The following is a 21742-nucleotide window of genomic DNA, read 5'->3' as shown; positions in this document are numbered from 1 at the left end:
AGTTTCGATCTTTCCGCCCCGTGGTGGCCGCGCGGCGATAATCGAAGCTTAAAATTGTCCCGCGGTCGGGACTCGGACGATGACGACGACAATGCGAAGGACGACTCGACGGAGGTCCCGAGATAAACAGATCGGTCGGGGTTTCTATTTGAACTCGGCACGCTCGACAGGAGCGCGCGGAAATAAGCGATCCGGAATTAGACGCGATCTCAGAATGCTACGCTAATTCGAACGCTCCTCCGTCACCTTCGACCCTCGCAACTATACCGCGGGTGTTTCTCGCGCGAGCGAAGGCTTCTACTCTCTCAAGAATATTCCGGGCTTCATCGCGACGGTTACCCGACCGAGCTGCTGCGGGAGCCTCGCTCGTAACGAGACACCGCTTATGTAAAAATCAAGTCGGACTTATCTCGGAGGATTTCTCAATAAGTAACGAGGGGGACGATCGAAAACAGGCGTGAATCTTTCAACGCGAGTCTGCCAGCTGAGAGAACCGCCAAGTATCGAAGAGGAAACGAGGGTCAGAGTTCAGCCAGCCTTTTCTCTCTCTCTCTCTCTCTCTACCTATCCGTCTCCCTCTCTCCCTCGACTTCGTGGATTTTTGCTCTAACAAGGAAAGTTTAGGCCGCTAATAAAGTTGAAGCATCAAATTAGACTCGCGGTAAAGCAAGCGTGCCGCGCTCGAGATTAAGAATTTAGAGGCACTCGCGTCCCTCCCGATCGAGTAAAGGCGGACGCGGCGAAGGGAGCCGGATGACTAATTTTCTTTACGCTCGAGATACCCTTCGCGATTGCGATTTATCCGCAGCCGGCTTAAACGCGCCTGTAATTTCGTCGTCTTCCGAAGGAGCCCGACGGCAGATGTGCCCGGTCCGTCGAATCGATCGGAGAAATCCAGAGAGTCGGAGGAGTCCGGAATCGACGATCAGAAGCGGCCGCGAAGCGTGCACGTAGGGAAATGTATTTTCCGACGACCGTATCCGATCGCGAACGATAGTCCCGAGTTCCGGTAGATTCGTCGCGCACAAAGCCCGGAGATAGAGCGAACACGGGAACTTCCGCCGCTGACTTCGGCTTTCGAACTTCCGATCGTGGTGCCCGGCATCCAGCGCGCGCGAGAGCTCTTTGAACGCGTTCGGAAATAGTTTCCGCCGCCCTTTAACCTTGACTCGCGAGCCGCCGCTGCAGCGGCGAGACGCGTGGGCGTCGCACTTAGCGACGGTTCGATGCGCGATTCGTCCGCTCGTAACGACTGTCACGACGATTCCACGACGTTCTGCCGCGACCGAGGGGACGGCAGGTCGAAGAAGACGAAGGAGCGCGGCCCCGCCGCCCATCGGGCGCGTACGAGCGCGTCCACGCGTGTTTGAAAGTCGACGCCGCTCGAAGGTCGGCCGGCGCTTCTTGAGCCGTCGCTATTGTTAGACCGACAATGGGCAAGCTTCGTACTACGTTCTCCGACGGGAGAGTGCCGGCCTGGCCTCGCGTCAATCCGCCAGCGGCCGTAGCCGCGAAAGGACGTGTCGAGACCGCTCGAGACTTTCGAGCTCGCCGAACGACCGAAGCGAACGCGAAGCTCGAAACGATCGCGCCCCTTTAAGACGCCTCGAGACTCTCTCTCGCCGGGGACGCGACGACGGCGTCTTCGACGTTTCCCGTTTATGTCTCTCCGTCGGCGTTTACCACGTCGCTCTTCCTTCCCTGCGTCTCTCTCTCTCTCTCTCCCGAGAGCCGCCCTCGAGAATGCGCTACTATGAACCCGCCCGCGTAAACAAACTCGCTGCTCCCAACGCGCGTCTGAAAAGCAGTTATGGATACTTCGGTCGATACTCGGTACCGCGAACTTCGCTCCCGGGGACGCGACACACGCGTGATGCCGCTCGCGCACAGTTCTCCCTCGCTCGCGCGGATTCCGCCTTGCGCATTTACCGGCGTGTCTGTCGGACTTCTTCCGATAAGCGCGGCGTTCACACCCGCTGCTACACCCCGTGTCTACCCCACGACGGCTGAGCCGACGTTACCGTCCCCCCTTGACTTCACGTCCGTGCACTCAGCCGTGCTCCAGCGGCGGTCCTACCGTAGCGCGGACGTTTCTACTTGCGGCGCGCGGCGAGCACGTCCGACCACGCGCCGAGACTGACTACTGGCCGCGGAGCCTACCGGAGCGACGCTCCGACCCTTGGCTTTGCCGAGCCTTGCTTCCGAGAGGGTAGTCCGTCGCGGATGTCGGCTTCCACGCTGGCTACGTCTCCTCGCAGCCGCACTCTGCCGCAGCTGCGGCAGCGCTCGGAGAGTCGTAGACGACGGGCGCGTATGCGTGGCTTGCGTATACGTGTGTGCGTGTTGCGGGGATGAATGTATGCACCGGAGGAGGAAGAGGGTGAGAGGGAAAGAGAGAGAGAGAGAGAGAGAGAGCAGAAGATAGGAAGAGACAAAGAGAGTGTGTGTGTGTATGTGTGTATACAGTAGAGTGAGGTAGATCGAGAACGAAAGAGACAGAGGGTGGGAGAGAGAGAGAGAGAGAGAGAGTGAAAGAGCGAGAGAGGGAAAGAGAAAGGGAGTGAGAACAGCGACGGTGAGGTCCGACGGTCCGACTAGAACGTGAACGTACTACTTGGTGGGCGTCCGGGCCCGCACTGTGCAGCCGACGGCAGGCGTCGCGACGCTTCCCCGCCCGAACATGCGAGCTCCGTGCTACACGGGGGTAGGGGGTGAGAGGGCAGAAGGTGGGGGGGAGGCGCCGGCGCCCCGCACGCCTGCGTACCAGCGTACCACGACCCTTCGGCAGGAACGCACCAACCCTGTCCTATCCACCCGAATACCCACCCATTCCACGCGCGCGCACACTCGCGCACACGTACACACGGACACGGCACAACTCTTTCGCCCCCTCAGCCTCGCGCTCATCCCGCCGCGTCGCGCCGCTCCGCGCCACCCATCCACCCCCGGCGTGCTCGGGCAAACCGACCACCCACACACACCCGACTCTCTCTCACCCTGCCGCCTCCCCTCCACCGTCCCACGCCCGTCACTATGGAAAATATGAATTTGGGTCAGATACCAGCCGCCGTGCCCTAATGAACCTTTAATGTGACCCATTTCTTCCTTTCCTTCGCCCGCCGACGCGAAGCAACCCCTCCCCCTTTTCTCTCTCTCTCTCTTTTGCTCGCGCTACCCTCGCTCGTCGTCCCCTCTTTCTTGCGTTTTCTTTGTACCTGCGTGCTCCTCCGCTTCGCCGTGGCGCACACGCACGTTTCGAAATTTCCTCCGGGGCTCCCGCCGCGTACCCCCCTTCATCCCCCCCACCCCAGCAGTCGTCGATCCGAAGCGAAGGACGGTCCTAAGGGTCGTCGTCACGGCCGAGTTTGTTGGCACGATCGCATCCTCGCCTGGCGATTACGACGTTGTGCGACACCTATTGCGACCCTCGCGCAAATGTTAGTCCTTGACGCTCGTTCTTCTGGATTATTCCCGTTGCGCTCTTCGGTCGAGCACGGTAACGGTGCATCGTCGCTGCCACGGGTTCATGTCACGCGCTCGTCACGCATTTTTGCGTAACGATTCCGAGGACCTTAATCCTTTCGCGCGACGACGCATGACGCGTTGCGCGTCGCGCGGGCGACAGAGAAAAGAAACGCCCGGCTTGTCACGGCGTTGTATTTACGGTATACCGTTGCGTAACGTGTCACTCCGGCCGCCCGCTCGCCCTCCCACCTGCCCACCGTTGTGTCGCATCTTTCTTTTCTCGCCGACGCGCCGTCATATCCGTAATCTCCCGGAGCTGCAAAAAAATGCACGGCGCTGCGATGACGCGCGATAAAGGTTAAAATTTATTCCACGTTGTTAATCGCGAGGCATGGGAGCGCGGATAACGATCGACGATCACTTTCAACGATGTTTCTCGTCTATAATTAAATATTACATGACCCTCGGCGCCGTACTTAATATTGGTGCATTATTCCCGGCCGTGATATTTCTGAACCCATTCGCTCGGAGCCTTCGCACCCGCGGACGGATCGATCGCTCCGGCGGACGATTTATCCCGATAATTGAAGCCAGCAACCTTCGTGCGTTGGGTTTCCCAGCTCATTAGTATGTTTTTAGAATCGTATGCTCGTCTCATTACGAACGCATTTTTCTCCTTTTCACTACAAGACCGTATCGAATTTCCGAAAATTCAAAGGTACTCAGTCTTGAATTTAAGACATCATCTCTCGGCTCTTTTGACGGAGCAATTATTATCCCGATAATAACTCGCGTTCGGACAATTAAGAAGATTCCAAAGTTGACGACGAACTTGATAAGCGTCGATGACGTGAATGTGGTCCTCTAAAATATTATTTTAGTTTGCATAAAACACTGATATGATGACGCTACTCTTTTTATATTTCTCGTATGAGAGACGGGGCAAGTCCGGCAACTTTCCAGAATTTCGGTGTTAAAACTTTTCAGACAATTATTGTGATTAACTAGACAACAATGATAGCGACAACCTTTCTCTATATATTTATGTTACGGAAGATTGTGTAATTTCTATAATTTCCTCTGTAATAACCAAAATATGGATATCTGTGCGAACATGCCCCGGGTGAGTCCAAAAGCAACTCGGGGCAGTTAACATTATATGTAATAAATCTGACTATGTACACTGAGTAATGCATATGCGTTTAAAACTATTTAGTAATATATGAGAGGTTATTTATAATATATTTTCAATGGTTAGAATATAATGAATTCAGTGATAAATGTAATGAATTTATATAATAATAGATGAGAAGTTATTTATAACACATTTGCGGTAGTTGGAATATAGTGAATTTTGTTTTTTTTTTGTTCAATTACATTAGTGGTATTACTGTAGTAAAATATATGTTTATAGAAATAATTAAAATATCAAATCGGAGATCATGGTCAAAGTTTCAGGTAATTGAGAAATTCGAAAGAATTGTATAACACAAGTTTGTTTATACACAAAACATAAAACTTTCAAAAATAACGAAAGGTAATATTTGAAAAGTAGTACACTGTTCAAAAGAGATGTGCATAACACTTAAAGATGCAAAATTAATTGTATTCCCATAAAAAGAAAACAAACATAATAATGACAAAAAATAATAATGTATCAACCTGCCTCATCCACTCATTTCTTTGATTTCAAATTAATCTGCCCTACACTCGAACTTGCCTCGGTCTCTACATATAAATCTTACGTAAATGTAAGTGCGATATCAATGTGAATGCAGTAAATACGCATTACTCTGTTTTACTATATTTAACAGGAAAGATTTAACCAAGATATATAAACATTTTCTTCAAACTTTCCGTATTTTTTTTGGCTTCTAAATTTCACTAAAAAGACATACAAATATTTTTTGAAATTTTCCCGACTCGAACATCGACATATTCAATATGTACAAGCTGCAGAATTTCTATATCGGATAAATATTTACGCCAACTGACAGCTAGAGACGTCACTTTGAAATTTTTAATCATTTTCGTCACGTACTGTGCAATGCTCCAATTCAGTTTTGCGCATACTTTAACTGTGTAAAAACATTTATATGATTCCGCGCAATCAGCAAGACGAGAAAAACTTTGCTGAAAAATATCAGTATTCCGTCGGTAAAGTTTTCAAGTATGGCATCCCCTTAAAATAAAGCTTTGTCTTTTATCATCGTCTACGGCCGGAAAACCATCGAACCCCTTCGACACTGGGACGTAAACGTTATTCTGCTCAATTCGGCTCGCGGTATTTCGCGGTCGGGAGAAAGTGCTCCCCTCTCGATGCAGCGTAAGCGGAGAATAAAATATTTCCGCGCGACGTCGCGTTTCGGGACGAGGAGAGAAAATATTCGCAGCGCGTGAAACGACGCCCGCATAAATTCCCCCCCGACGGCCGGAGATCTTCGCTTTAGTGTCGATCGATGATTCGCAGACGAGCTTTTAAGATTAGCTTTATATTTTCGGAAGTAATCCGGACGGGAAACATGCGATCGCCGCGTTAAAAAATTTAAAGCCCTGGACCGTGCGTGCGCGTTGCGGAAGGGGAAGGAGGAGTGAGGGGATCGCCTGAACTCTGCGAGGCCGAGCGAAATCGTATTTTCCGAGCATTTTAAGTGCGCGTTCGCCCGCCGACAAAATGAGTCGCAAGATTTCGCGAGACTTTCTCGCGTTTGGCGCGGCGATTTCTCAGAATCTCCTTATTAATTACACACCACGACGGAGAGTCGCACACGGTGCGCGAGAAGCGAACGAAGAACGCCTAATGTGTCACACGCGACCGCTTCGAAATCCGGACGCGATGGGGTCTAAATTAAACGCGCGGGCCGCGTAATGACGGTCACTTTGAACGTCTTCCGCGCGCGCGTTCACAACCGACTTTGAAGCCGCTTTGTTCGCGCGACGTAAACGCGTTATCCGCAATTACGTTATTCCAGCTTTCTCCTCGCGACCCATCTCCGAAGTGGCTAACGAGGCGATCGCGCGGCTGTGTATTTAATGTTTAATAGCGATACTTCTCGCTCCCTCGTATTTCGACGTGTATTACGGCCGCGTCTCTCGTTTGCGCCGGGCGACGATCAAGAGTCAGCAGCGGTCTCGTTATCGTCATGCGCTCGATTATATATAGGATCGCATTTTCAGCGCGTTCGCGGTCCGGCCCGTTGTCTCGAATTAAAATCTAATGTAAATCACTCGCGTTTGCGGCGATTACGGCGCGCATTATTATACGTCGCCGAGCGGCACGCTACGCGCTGAAAGTTGCCCCGGTGTNGGGGAGGGGGGGGGAGGGGAGGACGACGGCGGGTCGGTGTCATGGTTCGCGATCGAAGCCGTTGAGACGATCGATCGGTTCGTGCACTCCTCGCCAATTAAGCCTGGGCGGCCTCCCGCGTGCGCACTCTCTTTCGTTTGACATTTCGCCGGCGATCAATGAATGAAAGCGCATCGCTGAATGAAACACAACGGGGAAAGCGTTGCGTGACCGTTCGAGCGATGCAATTTCTGCCCAGGGGAAAATTAACACGGCAGCGCGGCGGGTGGGAGGAGGGAGGGGGGAGGGGGTGATTCGCGAAGATACGCGGCGTAATTACGAGATGTAATTTTCGAGGAAAGTTCGGGCTGGATGTAAGCGTTGCGAGAACGCGATTAAAAAGTTATGACCTTTAGAATCTTAAAAGGAAAGCGAAGCAATTACGGGCGAGATAACGAGAATAACGGTATTACCTCTTTGGATACGACACTAGCCTCATTTCGCCCGTGCGCCAAATGGGCAACACGCGCGTTAGAACGCGCGCAAGAATTTCGCGGTTGTTACGTCCTCGTTGCTGTGTTGACTCTCCCTCCCTCTCTCTCTCTCTCTCTTTCTCTCTCTCTTTCTCTGTCTCTCTGACCGCGGGAATAGGGCGGTCGCTCGAGGCAAAATAAAGAAGACACAGAGACGACCCGCGCGAGGACGGTGAAAAGCGATGGCCGTTAACGAGTCCATAAATAATTGATTCGGAAACTTGCAAAAACAATAGCAGCATTCCGGACTGTCGGTTAATACAGCGTACGGTAAACCTTCCCCGCGACCAGCCGAAGGAGAGAATGTATTTGCCTCTCCGCTTCTTTCTTCTCTCCCCCTCCCCCTCCCAACCTTATTTTCTTCCTTTCTCTCGCCGCGCCTTTTTCCACTCTTCAAAGGGGGTTATAAAATCCATTATCCTCGCGATAAATATTAAACTTCTCTTTTCGCTTTCGTTTCTCCGCGTGAAATTGCTCCGCGCCGTTAATGGCCTTGTTATCGATTCGCGCCCCGTCAAAGAAAACACCGCTCGCGCGAGGGTGGGCCGAGAGGGGCGCGCGCGATAGCGCCCCGCAAATAATCCGTCTTCCGTCGAATTTGTGCCACGCGCGTCCCCGTTAATTTCTCACGTCTCGCACGCCGGAGAACCCTCTCCGGAATCGCGTTAAGACGTCACGAGCCGAGTCGAATTTCCGAGCGCGCGGGAAGTGAGAAAAAACGGCCCCACGGGATGAAACGAGAGAGACATCGCGATCGCCGTGATAGCGTTCGCGATAACGACGCCGGACGCGACATTTTTCAGTCTTTCGTACCGTCGCGCGTTGAAATGCTACGGATAACAAGAGGCGAGCGTGAGGCGTCGAATGTCCCGTGGAAGGCGACGCACGAATCTTTTTATCCCGTTTTTATTGTCCGGCTTGACGGAAGCGGGCGTGACGAGCTTCATTTACGCGGAGGTCCGCGCGGAAACGTTAACGCACCGCTATCAACGGACGGAATTAAATTGAACGTCTTAAAGACGTCGTCAAATATCTGCGCGAAACGCAATATCGCGCGAACCGCTCGAGAGTACCTGTAACCCACATCGCGAGAAATTGCGTTCTTCCGCCGGCGACGATTTCTTCGCTGTACGTTGAACGCGAAATCTCGTCGTCGAAAGAGTGAACGGGCGAGAAAGAGAGAGAGATAGAGAGAGAGAGAAGGGAGAAGGAAGCATGGGATAGGACGTAATTCGTCGTTACAGAGTTAATCGTCGTCCCGTCCTTAATCACGCCGCGCTCGATGGCACGGATATTGTTTGACAATTTGTCATCCGCACTCGACGTTTATTGCGCTCCCGCGCACATTTATTACATCGGCGCGGCGCGTCGCTCGATCTTGCGGCGAGTAATTATGAGTGCCGCTATCACTGTCTGCAGCGTACGTCCATTCATTCCGTTCGTGGTGCGCTGTAAAAGCTCGCGGCGGGCCATGAAATATGCATCGGTCCCCATTGATAATTATGCAACCTGATAACGTGCGTCCGGACACCCTCGTGCGACGAGCGCATTTCCATTTCTCCCTTATTAAAAATAAAACAAACCGTCACACCGCCGCTCCTCCCTCCCCCCTGCGCCGATATTTCGTTCCTTCCTTCTTTTTCTCTCCACCCTTTTCTTCCACCCTCTTCCGCGCGCGCGCGCGAAGGACCGATCGTCGTGGCTTAATTCGATTCCATTTTGCGCATTACGATCACGGATGACCTGGTTATCGCGGACTCCGTATCTCTCTTTCTTTTTATATCCCTCCTCCCTCTCTCTTCTTCTCTCTCTCTCTCTCTCTTTTTATCTCCTCCGTGCGCTGACTTATCTACTTAAATTGCTCTTACGAGACACGACGTGGTACACACGCAAGTTATACGCCCTCGCTGCGTCGCACTCCCTTTTATTTACTCCTTTCCACGTTACCATGCACCGCCCTCTCACTCTCTCCCATTCCGCCTGGCTTCTCGTTTTCCGATGCGCGTACGCTTTCCCTCGCTTTTCTTCCATGTACTCGCTCCAACTCTTTTTCCCTTCTCCCCCCGGCATTACGTTCGCTTGTACTCTATCACTCCTATCGGCCCTCTTACACGTATTCTCTCCCCACCCTACCCTGTCCTCACCCTCCGTCTATTTTTTAATGCACAGTGACACCAGTCGTGAATCGTTTTATCGCCGACGGACGACGACCCCGCCGTCGTAACTTCAATTCAATCGCGTTGTATGTCCGCGCAATGATATACGCGATGCATTCCACGTTCGCATGGGCATGCACGTGGCGCGTTCGAAAGGGGAAGAGAAAAGGAGAGAGAGGAAGAGGACAGCGTTGCGCCTCGGCTTTATCTCGGCTTTGTCGGCGGCGCGTTCGTTACCTTAACGGGGTCGTTTCTTTTTTTTATCTGCCCACTTCCGCAGTCTTGCGCACGGCGACGTCGAAGAGTAAGAGAAGGAGGAGAGGAGGACGTCGACGATTTATCGAATGAAAACCGAAGAGCGAGTCCAAAGCGGAAGGTCGCGCGAGTCGTTTTTCCGCTACCTCACGCCTTTTCGGGAATCGACCGCGCTCGTTCCAAATTACGTTTCGCCTGCTCGGCTCTCATTTTCAAACCGAAACCTCCAATTCTGCGCATGGTAAATGCAGAGAGCCGGCGGAGGTTAACGTAGTGGGAGCTCTCGTCGTCGGGATCGAGCGCAACGGGGATAACGAGACGAGGCCGTGTGCGATCTCTGCTTGAGAATCGACCTGGCTGGGTCGAAGGGCGTAATCCGTGACCCCGTTACGTTTCGACGATGAGTGGCGACTTTTCAGCGGCCTTTAGAGTGCGCACGGATACAAAAGGGGCGCGCGAGCGGGCCATTAAGTCGAGTTAGCGACGTCGGTACACACCCTTAAGCGAATCAGGCAGGGACGCGCACCGGCACGTCCGATAAACGGAGCAGAGCGGCGCGTCGAGACCCTCCTCCTCTTCCCCGGCTGCACGAGTACCGGTCGGCCACCGCTGGCGTGATTAGCTAAGTGATTGGAACCCCACCCTGCGCCGGCCGAGGGTGCCCGTGCCGATAACCCATTATGCCTCCGTGATTCTCTTTCTTCCCCGCACGAATCGCACGCTCGCCTCCTTCGCTCGGCCGCTGCGTCACGGCGAATACCTTATCGGCGGGCTTTCGACGCGTCCTCGTCGTCGTCGATCGATCGCTGCCCGCCGAGATGCGAACGAAAGTTAACGCGAAAGCTCTCGACTGTTGTCGAACGGTGTACTTTTCTTTAAAGATTAACTCCACCGACGTTGTCGCAGCTACTCGCTGCTGATGTTCAAGCCTTTCGATCCCGTTATATACACCGGTTTGTATACACCGAAAGAAAAAAGTGCTGCGTTCAAGTAAATATCCGTTAAGAAGTATCGGAGTTCATTATTTTACTTGGATTAAGTAAAGTTAAATATTACTTAAGTGTAGCACTTCTTTCTTTCAGCGTGCTTCATACATTCAAGTAATATTTACGCTTAATTATTTCACGTTTTATTATTATTTTGCACTTTAATATTTCGAGTAATACTTAACACCAGAAATACCGAGCGAGTCATTTCCGATCGTTTTTTATTTTCACTATTTTTCGGATTAATGTTCTATTTCAGAATTCTACACGGAGAAAATGTTCTATTAAAAATTAGCACATAGTTTCGTAGTGTTGGACCATACCCGGGGTTATGACTGAAATTATGATGTGTGTTGCAATCTTCAGTGATGTATTTCATGTGCACACATCACTAAAGATTAAATATATACGATAAGCCACATTTCAGTCATAATTCCGTTATAGTCCAACATAACAAAATATTTACTAAAATATTTTTAATTATAAGCAAATTTTAAATTTAAAATTGTATTAAATATTTGAAATTTTGGTGATTTTTACTAAAATATTTTCTCAAATCTTTTACACAAAAAATGGGCTGTTATTAATCTAAAAAAATAGAAACGGTCAGAAATGACTGATACTGCAATACTGCTTAACAAGTATTTATTTGAATGTAGCATTTTTTTCCTCCAGTATATATGTCCTGCGGTAAATTAAAAAAATTTATCTTACGTTTGCATTATTTAATTTATTGCCTACATGTAGTAATACGTACACGTATGAATATCCCGAGAAAAAAGAAGTGAGATTGAAATATGGTTAAGGCAGGCGCGCGCGCGCGTGTGTTCGAATGTTCATGCGACGAATCGTGCGCTCCGAAAGTACCGGATGTAATCTCCACGCTTTCGCCGTAGAAACGAGATGTAATTCCACGATTCGCATGCGAAAATCACTCGACGACCGAGCTACTTGATTTACCTCGGCGGCTCTCGGCCGACTCACGCGCTCGATCGATCCAATCGTGCAACGTGCGGTCTGTTCGAGCAGTCCGGTCGTCGTCATCGTCGTCCTCGTCGTCGTCGTACATCCCCTTTAGAAGATCACGTTACAAGCTGGTCGACTCGCAACCCGATAGATATCAATGTGCCGGCTGACACTTTTCTGCCGGGCGATAACGTCGCGAATAAACTTGGCCTGGATCGCGCCCGCGGAATTAGATCGCGCACCGACCGTCGCTGGAAATAGCGTTCGAGTCCTGTCAAGGTGCGTGGGTGCGGCCGTTTCGGAAGCCGTTGACGACGAAAGGCGTCGTCGTTTCTTTACCTACCTCGTTCTCTGAGAAAACGCGCGGATTCGTTTCGCCGGCGTCCAATTAGCAGGTGTTTTGCGATGCATCAGCTTCCAATTATAAGATTTAATAATAATAATAATAATAATAATATCTTTATTTACGGAAAATAACCATTTAGTATGTATACAGTGATACATAATTTTTCGTTCACAGATAAAACAGATATAGAACTTAAGTTTAACAAATTAAGATGATATGGCGATAGACAAGCAAGTTAATAATTGATTGCTTTATAGAATATTTATATTCTATAATGATTCCATGGAAGAAATCAACATTATCTGAGATTGCATTTGCAGTCATACACAATTTATTTATGCCAAAATGTTGATCATAAAGCGTTCTATTGTATGAAAGAGAGGGTACTGTGTTAACGATTCAGAACAATTAGTTTAATATCCTCAAGTATATTTGAGCAATCAATGTATCGGTGAATAATTTTAAAGATGAAAAGAAGATCAAATAACTATCTTCTCTATTACAAGGACCGCATATTAAGCCTTGCAGGCTTGGAATGTGTTGATATCCGTGACACTCCATCGTCATTGTATCCGATCATCGACGATTTCATCCAAGCGATTAACTAGTCAAACGTAGAAATTCATATTGCAACCTCTTGATCATGTTATATATTTTAATATTTAATGTATGGAGACTATATAATATGACTAATAGAACAATATTCCAGCTTCGGACGAACCAAGGCACTATATAATAACCTTAGGTGCCATTCAACAATCACGTCACACCACGAGGGAGGAGGGTCTATTAGCTTCCGTAATGGTCTGTGATAGGTGAGAAGGGAGGTGTAAATGGAACATCACATTAAATGGCATAACTTGGATGCGCGTGGTTATCCATTTTGTTTGCACTGGTGACACACATTCGATGATTACATTTGATGGACATTTTTAAGTTTTGACAGTTTTGTGTTGATAATCAAAATATTGACTTTTAAATATTTATTCTTTTAGAAACACTGCATTTACTAATCAAAATTATAAAATAATTAATTTCATATTGCATGCTTAAAAATTATATATGTATTTTAAATAAAGATAGTAGCGTGCAGTCCAATAATTATTATCCATAATATAGTTATAAACTATTTTTTTGTTCTATGTATACTTTTGACGAAGGGAAGGGGGGGGGGGGATCGAACAATTAGCGCTTCCTTAACATATTTACGGTTAAATATTTGCCCCGGCGATAAACAGAATTCTATGCGCGAAAGACACCGTTGTTTGTTTATAGTTGGATTGACCACATCGCCACTTTTTTAGCGGGGTCGATCGGCAGACAGGCGAGTTACCGAGCGAACGAACGTGATCGCCTGCCGCGCGATCCTCGGCGATCGTAAACGCGATTTGCAATTACGGCGACGCGGCGAGTCGCCGGCGTGTGCACGCGCGTCGCTCCCTTTCGGAAAATTATGGATTCCGCCGATTTAATTTGATTCAGAAGTTTCGCGTTCGGCGGCACAATTAGTTTACCTCGTTATCCCCATAATATAATGAGCTAAGTTTGCGAGCAGTCGATCACGCTCGAGCTGCGGAAGTCACTCGGTCGAGCGACCGAACGGAACGGGCAAGAATCTCAAAGCCGCCGAGCGCGGCCGGGACCGTCGCTAATTTTACACGTACGTACGCGCGCCGCTCGAGCCGCCGCCGCGACGACCTTAACACTGAATCGATAAGCGGAAGAAGAATCCCTGTCGGACTGTTTACACACCCGTGTCACGGTGTCTCCGCGCCGATGATCCGCCCTGGGCTTTTCGAGTCGCGTCTCGATTACCGGCGGGGAAATCGCGAGAACCACGTGTGTCGCGCAAAACGGATAGGTCCGCCGCGGGACGTTCAACGCATCGGGGATTAAATGCGAATTAACCGTCCTCCAAGTAAAATCCTGCCGTGTAACCCCGTCGTCGTCGGCCGCATACCGCACGGTATCACGCCGCAATTACCGGCGAATGCGGCGCGTATTACCCAGCTCGCGCGACGACGCGATTACCGGGGCGCGCGCATCCCCATTTGCGACGAGCGAATTCTCGATCGTAAGAAAGGGCTTTGGCACGGGCCGGCGTCGCGACAGTCGGTCGGCGGTTTTGAGAGATACGCTTAATAAAGCGGCGGTGGCGGGCGGCGTTCCCCGGGCCGCGACGGGTCTAATATCAACGTAAATGCGACTGTTTTGTATGCTAATTGACTCATATACATACATATGCTACTCGGCCCGCATCGCTACCCGCTAAATAGATAGACCCGATGCGACGAGGGTGCATAACGGCGGCCAGCTATACTCTCGCAGACACGACAAGCGCCCAGCCAGCCAGCGGAGCCCATTTGTGTCCGGCAGCTTGTAACTCCGTGTCAACCTTGCGTCCACATCCTCCCGCCAGGATGTCAAGCCAGATATACAATTTGTTGGTGCCGCGACGAACGAGCGAGAGAGAGAGAGAGAGAGAGAGGAGTAGGGGTGAGAGGTCGAAGGAGGACGCGTACGCACGTCACTCCGCGAATATTTGCGTTGTATCGAACGCACGGTTATCCGATGAATCATCGCCGGACAGCTGAAAAAGGGGATCGATTGACTCTCGCGTTAGTTGAGAAAGATACACCCGCATAGAAAATTTCTTGGGATCTAATTAGAATCCAGTTCGATTTCCCTGAAGTAATTTCCCTGCGGTATCTGCAGTGATTTCCTAAAATAATTTTGGATTCTATGTTCGCCCGAGCGGACATTTCAGTTCTACGTTAAAAGTTTATTTAGTTCTACATTAAATCTCCAAAGGTCTTCTATTGCGCTGTCTTTGCTACAAGTGGAAAGTTATTTCCGTTTTCTCCACTTGAAGACTTAACGTAGAATTTAAAATTTTCCCCTCGGGAGATCTAAATTCCCTTTACAGCATTAAAAGAATATTATTAATGCTTCTTTGTTGCTACGAATCGAAAGTTATTTCCGCCATCTCCATTTGTAGACTTAATATAGAACTAAATAGACTTAATGTGGAATGAAAATTTCGATTTGGGTACACCGAGAAATCCATTTAGTTGAATCAACTATACAAATACATGTATACACACGCTACGTGCGCGCTGTTAAGCATAGTAAGTATATTAACCCTTTGCACTCGAGGGCTCCGGAGCGGAGCCATTTAAAATTTGTCTTCAAACTCTTCAAACTCAAATGCAAATAGCAAGAGCGGAATATCCTATACACAATAGTTTTTACGATTTGTCTTTGTCCTTATGTTATGAACTGAAAGTTATTTGCATTGTCTCCATAGCGGAGCCCTCGAGTTTGAAGACAAATTTTAAATGGCTCCGCTCCGGAGCTCTCGAGTGCAAAGGGTTAAACATTTATCATACAATCCCATTCATTCATTCATTCATTTATTCATTAAATTTTATTTATTAACCTTCCAATTTAACCCGTTGCGGTCTTATGTAGAGCGTCACTCGACACAGCGTTTCGTTCCAGCAAGTCCTATGTCGAGCGACACTCGACACCGCGTTTCGTTTCAACGCGTCCTATGACGCGATAGAATCGACGTTGACAGAGTCTTCATCGTACGCTAAAAGAGATAAGATAAGAGCTGCGGCGTAGCATCATAAATGTTTTCCAAAGTAAACGGTACCAAGCGGATGAGCGATTGGCGAAATCCTATGCGGACCGGCTGGGACGAAATTGCGGATACAGCGCGGACCGCAACGGGTTAATATTTATTAACCTTCTAATTTAATATTTGGTCAAACCGTCACTCGGCTCTGGCGATGACAGTCGCACGCGGCAGCACGCAGCCAAGCTGCGTTCGAAAACATCATTCTTGGTATGCTTCGTGATTTCGGTAGAAAAATAAAAAAATAAGTAAAATAAAAAAAAATAAGTACTGTGTACCCTAGGGAAATTCCCGAATGGGTTAAAAGGGAGTATCTAGAAAATGTCTATCGGAATTAGACATACGTACTTCTATCAATATTGTCATACATTATTTCTTGTTGTTATAACAAGGTTAACAATGAAAAGATTAACAATGAAAAGGTTAACAATAAAAACACTCAATATTTTCGAACAGCTAGTGTGTAATAGTGTGTGTTTTCGAATGTAACCCCAATCAGCATCGCAAAAAAGGCTTCATCCCATATTTAGAATAAGAATGGGATTCCTAATTGGAATCGTAGTGGGATAACCTATTTTAGGACGACTTTATTCTAATCGGAATCTATGCTGTGCACAGAAAAATCTGGAAATCGAAATTTCGATACAGGTCTTACATTAGTTGAAAGATATAGTTTAACGATGCGACATTAGCAAGACGAAGAGAAAGAGAGAGTGAGAGAAAGAAAGTGCACGTATCACATATCGGCTCTTATCGATTTCCCCTTTAACGTTTCCATCGAGAAGGGGCAGGGGACGGGGGAGGGAGGAATGCGAGGTAGGCGTAACGTGCGCGTATAAAAGTGTAATTTCATTTAAGCAGCGCGACGACGTCGAGAATTTTACGTACTCGGCGTCACGAGAAATTTCAAAGGGCGCCCAGACATTCGGCGAAGTTCCATTGCAGTTCGGCGCTATTACACGGCGGCGCGAGTATGGCGCGTTATAGATCGGAAACACCACGAGTGCTTTCGAGCGGAGGGATATGCTCGCAAACGCAAACGCGTCGCAAGCCACATGTGCCGAATGCAGTTCGCTTTTACGCGACGGCGGCGGCGACTCGCGTTCTCTCTCTCTCTCTCTCTCACTCTCGCTCGCACGCGTGCAACTTGATGTCGATGTTGCTGCATTCCTGTTTTCATAAATGCATCCTCTAACGTCAAACATACCGTGTGCGCCGTTTACAGCCATCGTAAGTTGCGAGCGCGAGAGTGTTGACTAAATAAACCGCACTTCCCGTCGCTCCTTCCTCGAGCGCGGACTATAAAACCACGACAAATTTACAATTCTCTTAATGACTCCGGCTAACCGTTTAACCCGGATTAAGAGAAACAAGAGGAGTTAAAGGGACGCGTTCTGTTCGTCGGAAAATACGAGCGAGATAGAGCAGGACACGTGTAACGTTGACCTCGTTTTCGAGCTGATTTTTTTCTTCTCTTCTCTATTATTTTTTTCCTTTTCCCAAGTGATACAGCACGGGGCTGCTTCAGACTGTTTGAGGCTATGCGTTCCGTTGACGAACGGCCCTCCGATTTTCGATGATCTTTCAGGGGAAAACGGAGCGGCGGCTCCTCTCCGTTTATCGCGCGCGGAATTTATTTAATAGACCGTCCTCGCCGATTGTATACCGTGTTCGTTTACATATTCAGCAGTAAGGGGAACTATTTGATCGAAAATTGAATCAGCGCGTGGCTGCATGTTATACAGCCGCCGGCGATAGCATTACACGAGCGGGGCGTAGTTTATTTATCATTAAAAACAGCTGCATCACCGGTAATTTGAAGATTACTCGCTCGCCACCACGACTCGCCAAGGCGCAAACTGCGCGCCGCAATAACGCGGCGCGAAGCGTCCTCCACAAAGAATCACTCGCGATTTCACTTCTTCATTTTCGACGAGGGATCGTAAAGCGGGGCGTAACACCTCGACTTCTTTTTTCTTTTTCAAGGATTAAAAAAATCCTTCCTACGCTCGTTGTGTGTTTCCTTTGTCGCGCGACAGAGAACGCGGCATCGTCGTTTAATTAATTGTCCCATGTGTGCGAATAAATCATTTATGTACAGAAAGATGGAAAAATGCTTTCGTATATTACTGTGCTTTAGTATCTCATGCACTCTTTGATATTAACCAGACAACTAATGCAATAATTGAGGTAACTGTGTATTCCTGAGGCACGTGCTCTCGTAATGTGCTCATGTTCATGCGAATAAGTCCACCGTTCTTCGAGCATCTTCTCATATATATAATAGAGGATGTGGTATATACATATATATAGAGAAGATGGTAACAATAACCACCACCATCTTGAATATCCTCAAAATGTAAGAATAAGAGAAAAAATGTATCCGACGGAAACTGTATTGACGCTAATGGTCATCACTTCGAACACTTTTTGTAAATATAAATTTTTCTATTTGCGCGTTAATAATAATATTTTATTAGATGCTAGTTGTACAATGAGGATTGAGTATTCGTTAAAGAAGGACGAGAGCGAGCGAAAAAACAGCAACGGTTGAAGAGCTGGTTTTTGAATATACACTGCTTTCTTTAAATTAGAGTAGACATAAACAAACCAAACGCTAAAAAAAAATTCACATTAAGAGGATAAAATAGCTTTATATCTTGAAGATAATCAAAGAAGTGGTATAACAGCTATCGCATCACTCTATATATGCCCGTCTCGCAGAAAGACTTGCCTATTCGGAGATACAGGGCATTCCATTGTGCCATTAGATACCAATGAACTCAAGCGGAAGTGAAGCGAGCGGTGTCAGCACGGTGTCGTCTCATTTTACATACCAATAAACCCGTATTAGCCTCCGCGATAAATATTCGGCGCGCATTGTTTGCGCCGATAGGAGTCTCATTGCCGTGCGCCGATTAAAGCCGACGTATAATTCTTGAATAGTTCGAAATGCACCGGCGATTACGTACGATCAGTGACGCCAACCTCGCGTGCCTCGAGCGAATGAGCAAGGTGGTTAAAGGGATGGGGGAATTAATTAACGCGAGCCCGCGTATTAATTCACTCGAGACGCGCGCCCGTGTGTGCACGACGAAGAATCGCGGAATCGCAGCGCTACTATGCCGAGAGTGTCCGAGGAACTTCCCGGTTATGTAATGGCGAGACAGCTTCGGCTTAAGATAGTTGGTCAAAGTTGGTTGGTCGAACCATTTTCTTAGGTATCCTCTTATATTTAAGCTGCACATCGATGGAAATATGATCTATATATTTGTAAGCTGAAATATTCGCGACTGAAGATAACACTCTTTCTACGTATTTCTTGAGGTTAATGTCTTATTTATAACTTCTATCTTTCATTTCTTCGAAACCACATTTGAAGTTTTTGAAGCTATTGTGATATCAAGTATTGATGTAGAGATAATATATAAATTTTCAGAATTATTCACCATTTTGTTCTGTAATATAGCTATAAGAAACTTACAGTTTATTAGTTAATAATATCCGTGATATACACATATTTAAATATTTATATACCAACTTCTATTATGTTTGCACTTCTGTTAGCTCAACTGGCGTATAAATATGTCAATAGGAAAAATAAAAAATAAATAATATCTCCGTGTTCGTAATATTGCCTGTGCATATCCGTCTTAATTTCGCTCAAAATTAACATTTCTTATTTAGATAATTCAATCAAGTTACAGGGAAATATCTTTTTCGGTAAATAATAAACTTATATTTATAAGCGCTCCTTAATATCACGATTGAAAATCCGGCACTCTACGGACCAGCTTATCTTAAGAGAGAACCGACTCCGCGACTTTACAAAGTCTAAAGCCCCCGTGAACTTAGACCCGTTCGATCGTCATCAACACCTACTTTCGGCTTTTGATCGTGATCCGCGAATCTCGATCGTCCGAACGGCTGACCCAGGGGGAGAGGGTTTATCTCCGCCGTCGTCGGCTGACGCTCCCGCTTTTAACGATCATCGTAAAGTCCGCGCGCGAAATTTATGGAATAGGCTGGTAATGGCGAGCAGGCCGCTTTTCAACCGCAATCCGAGCCCGCTCGTCTCGGAATTCCGAGCGAGGGATCCATTAAGATAGAATATAATAGCCGCCAGCGCGCGATCGCGGCGAAACGCAATCCCGCGCTCGGCGACGATTTTCTTTCGCATGCGCTCGTAATCGCGAATTGCATCACGTCCGGAGTTGACATTTGAAAGCTCGTCCGCGAGATCGCAAGAGCGAGAGGGAAATCTGTGACGATAAGTGCGGAAGACTGGTCGAGGTGCAAAAGTGTCGCGAAATACGCGGCGATTCCAATTCGGATGATGGCGCGCGGTCGAACGTCGATCAGCGTGCAGCCACGCTTCATCAGCGGCCGCGCGACGCCGTGTGCGCGCGCGCGCGTCTGACCGCAAGCGTACTGTTACTACTGTCGCGTCCCTTCGGTCGTTCGGCTCGCGCAGCTGGCTGATAAAAGTGCTCTATAAAACGCCGTAATGGCCGTGGGCTGCATCGACGCGGTTGCTCGGGATGGGGACTAGTGGTGGATCGAGTGGCGCTGATGCGACGCTCTGCCTTTTCCGCGTCATTACGGGCGGCGCGCGTTATTATTCGCGATGCGCGTCTCGCTGTTCCCCGAGACTCCGTGAGTCTGGATATCGGCAGTTTCCGCCTTGACTTGGCTGTAATTAATCGTCGGACATACCCGGCACAATTATACCCACCGTTACATTCCCCCCCTCTCTCTCTCTCTCTCTTTCTCCAGCTCTCTTTTCCGCTCTGAAAGAGAGAGAGAAAGAGAGAATACGAAGTTAACTTCAATTAATTTACATTATGTACGTCCGACACTCTCCGACGGGAAAACAGTTTTTCATTAAACGTAAAACGTTCCGACGTAATTAATTAAAAGAAAAGCAAGTGCGGAGGCTTGATTATGAGAGTTCGCCCGTGTCCGGGAGTTTATTAAATACGACTGAGTCCGGCTTTGTCCGTTGTATAAGAAAATCCGCGTCTGCAGAGATAACGATAATGTAACGCTCCTACCTACCTCCTCTCACTCTACCCTCCCTACCTCTCTCACTCCCTCTCGACCGGCGCGCGTGTCTCTGTGATTCCCCGTGAATATTGTGTTTGCGCGCGGGCTGTGTGTTTGATCAGAGCACGCGATACGCGCGCGTTACACCCGTCCGTCCGCCCTCTCGCGCCAGCTGGCGCGACGAGAGTAAATCGCGTAGGCACGAGAGGCACTTATCTCGCGTCCAATTATAACGCGTACGCAATCACAATTTACCGCGAGCGTCGACACCTGGCGAAACGCCTATCGCCGGCGTAGAATCTCACGGGAGAGAGCCGCGCCTTAACTGGCGGGGATCGTTAAACGTTCCTAACGGAATTTAAAGTTTGTTCAAGCCTCCAACTCCTCCTCCTGCTCCCAACGGGCGCGCTGCTACCTGCAGGTCGTCGGCGGAGAGCGCGTCGGTGTAAACAACCAACTCCCTTAATTACCCACATCTGCTGGCAGCGCGGCTGCGATTCTCTCTTCCAGTTCTAGCCTATATAGCCTAGCCGAGCCGCGAAGCGACGGCAAGCGAATGCGATTGCGGACCCTCTGTTTGCACCGACCGAATCGACCGGGCGACCCTGCGAAGGGAGACGCGACCCTTCGATCTCGCCGTGGCCGTCGATCGGCTCATACGGATCGTTCGCAAACCATCGTTTGCGCAGCGTCCGTGCTGAAGCAGATATCGCTGTGCTGCCGAGCTGGCTCGACAAACGCAATCAGCGCGTCAGCAGCGACGGGCGACGTCGCACTGTTAGACCGTTAAGGCTCTGTCCCGACGAACCCCCAGCCGACGCCTATCGGCTGGTGCGCAGACTCCCTTGGCCGCGGCCCAGAGAGCCTGAACCACGGGACGCCTCGTGTCCCTGAACACTTTGAGCTCGCCGCAAGCGTAAACCCTTCCTCCTCCACCACCGTCGTCGTCGTCGTAAGCGTCGTCGACGACGCCACCACCGCCACCGGTAACCACCCTCTCGATCCTCCTCCTCCTCCTCTCTCTCTCTCTCTCACTCACTCTCTCCGTGCCGCCCCCCCCCCC

The 21742-nt window shown here is 48.9% G+C and overlaps 1 protein-coding gene across 1 annotated transcript in view; it reads left to right on the top strand.

Annotated features, from left to right (window-relative positions):
- Nucleotides 1-21742, top strand: part of LOC106742534 (E3 ubiquitin-protein ligase MIB1) — a 440290-nt gene that overhangs the window by 255520 nt on the left and 163028 nt on the right. The gene's annotated exons all lie outside the window — the stretch shown is intronic.

This window comes from Dinoponera quadriceps, unplaced genomic scaffold, assembly GCF_001313825.1.
Source record: "Dinoponera quadriceps isolate SergipeBrazil2010 unplaced genomic scaffold, ASM131382v1 scaffold113, whole genome shotgun sequence".
Lineage (NCBI taxonomy): Eukaryota > Metazoa > Arthropoda > Insecta > Hymenoptera > Formicidae > Dinoponera > Dinoponera quadriceps.
The sequence above is the reverse complement of the archived record's forward strand: the minus strand, read 5'-3'. Positions and strand labels throughout refer to the sequence as shown.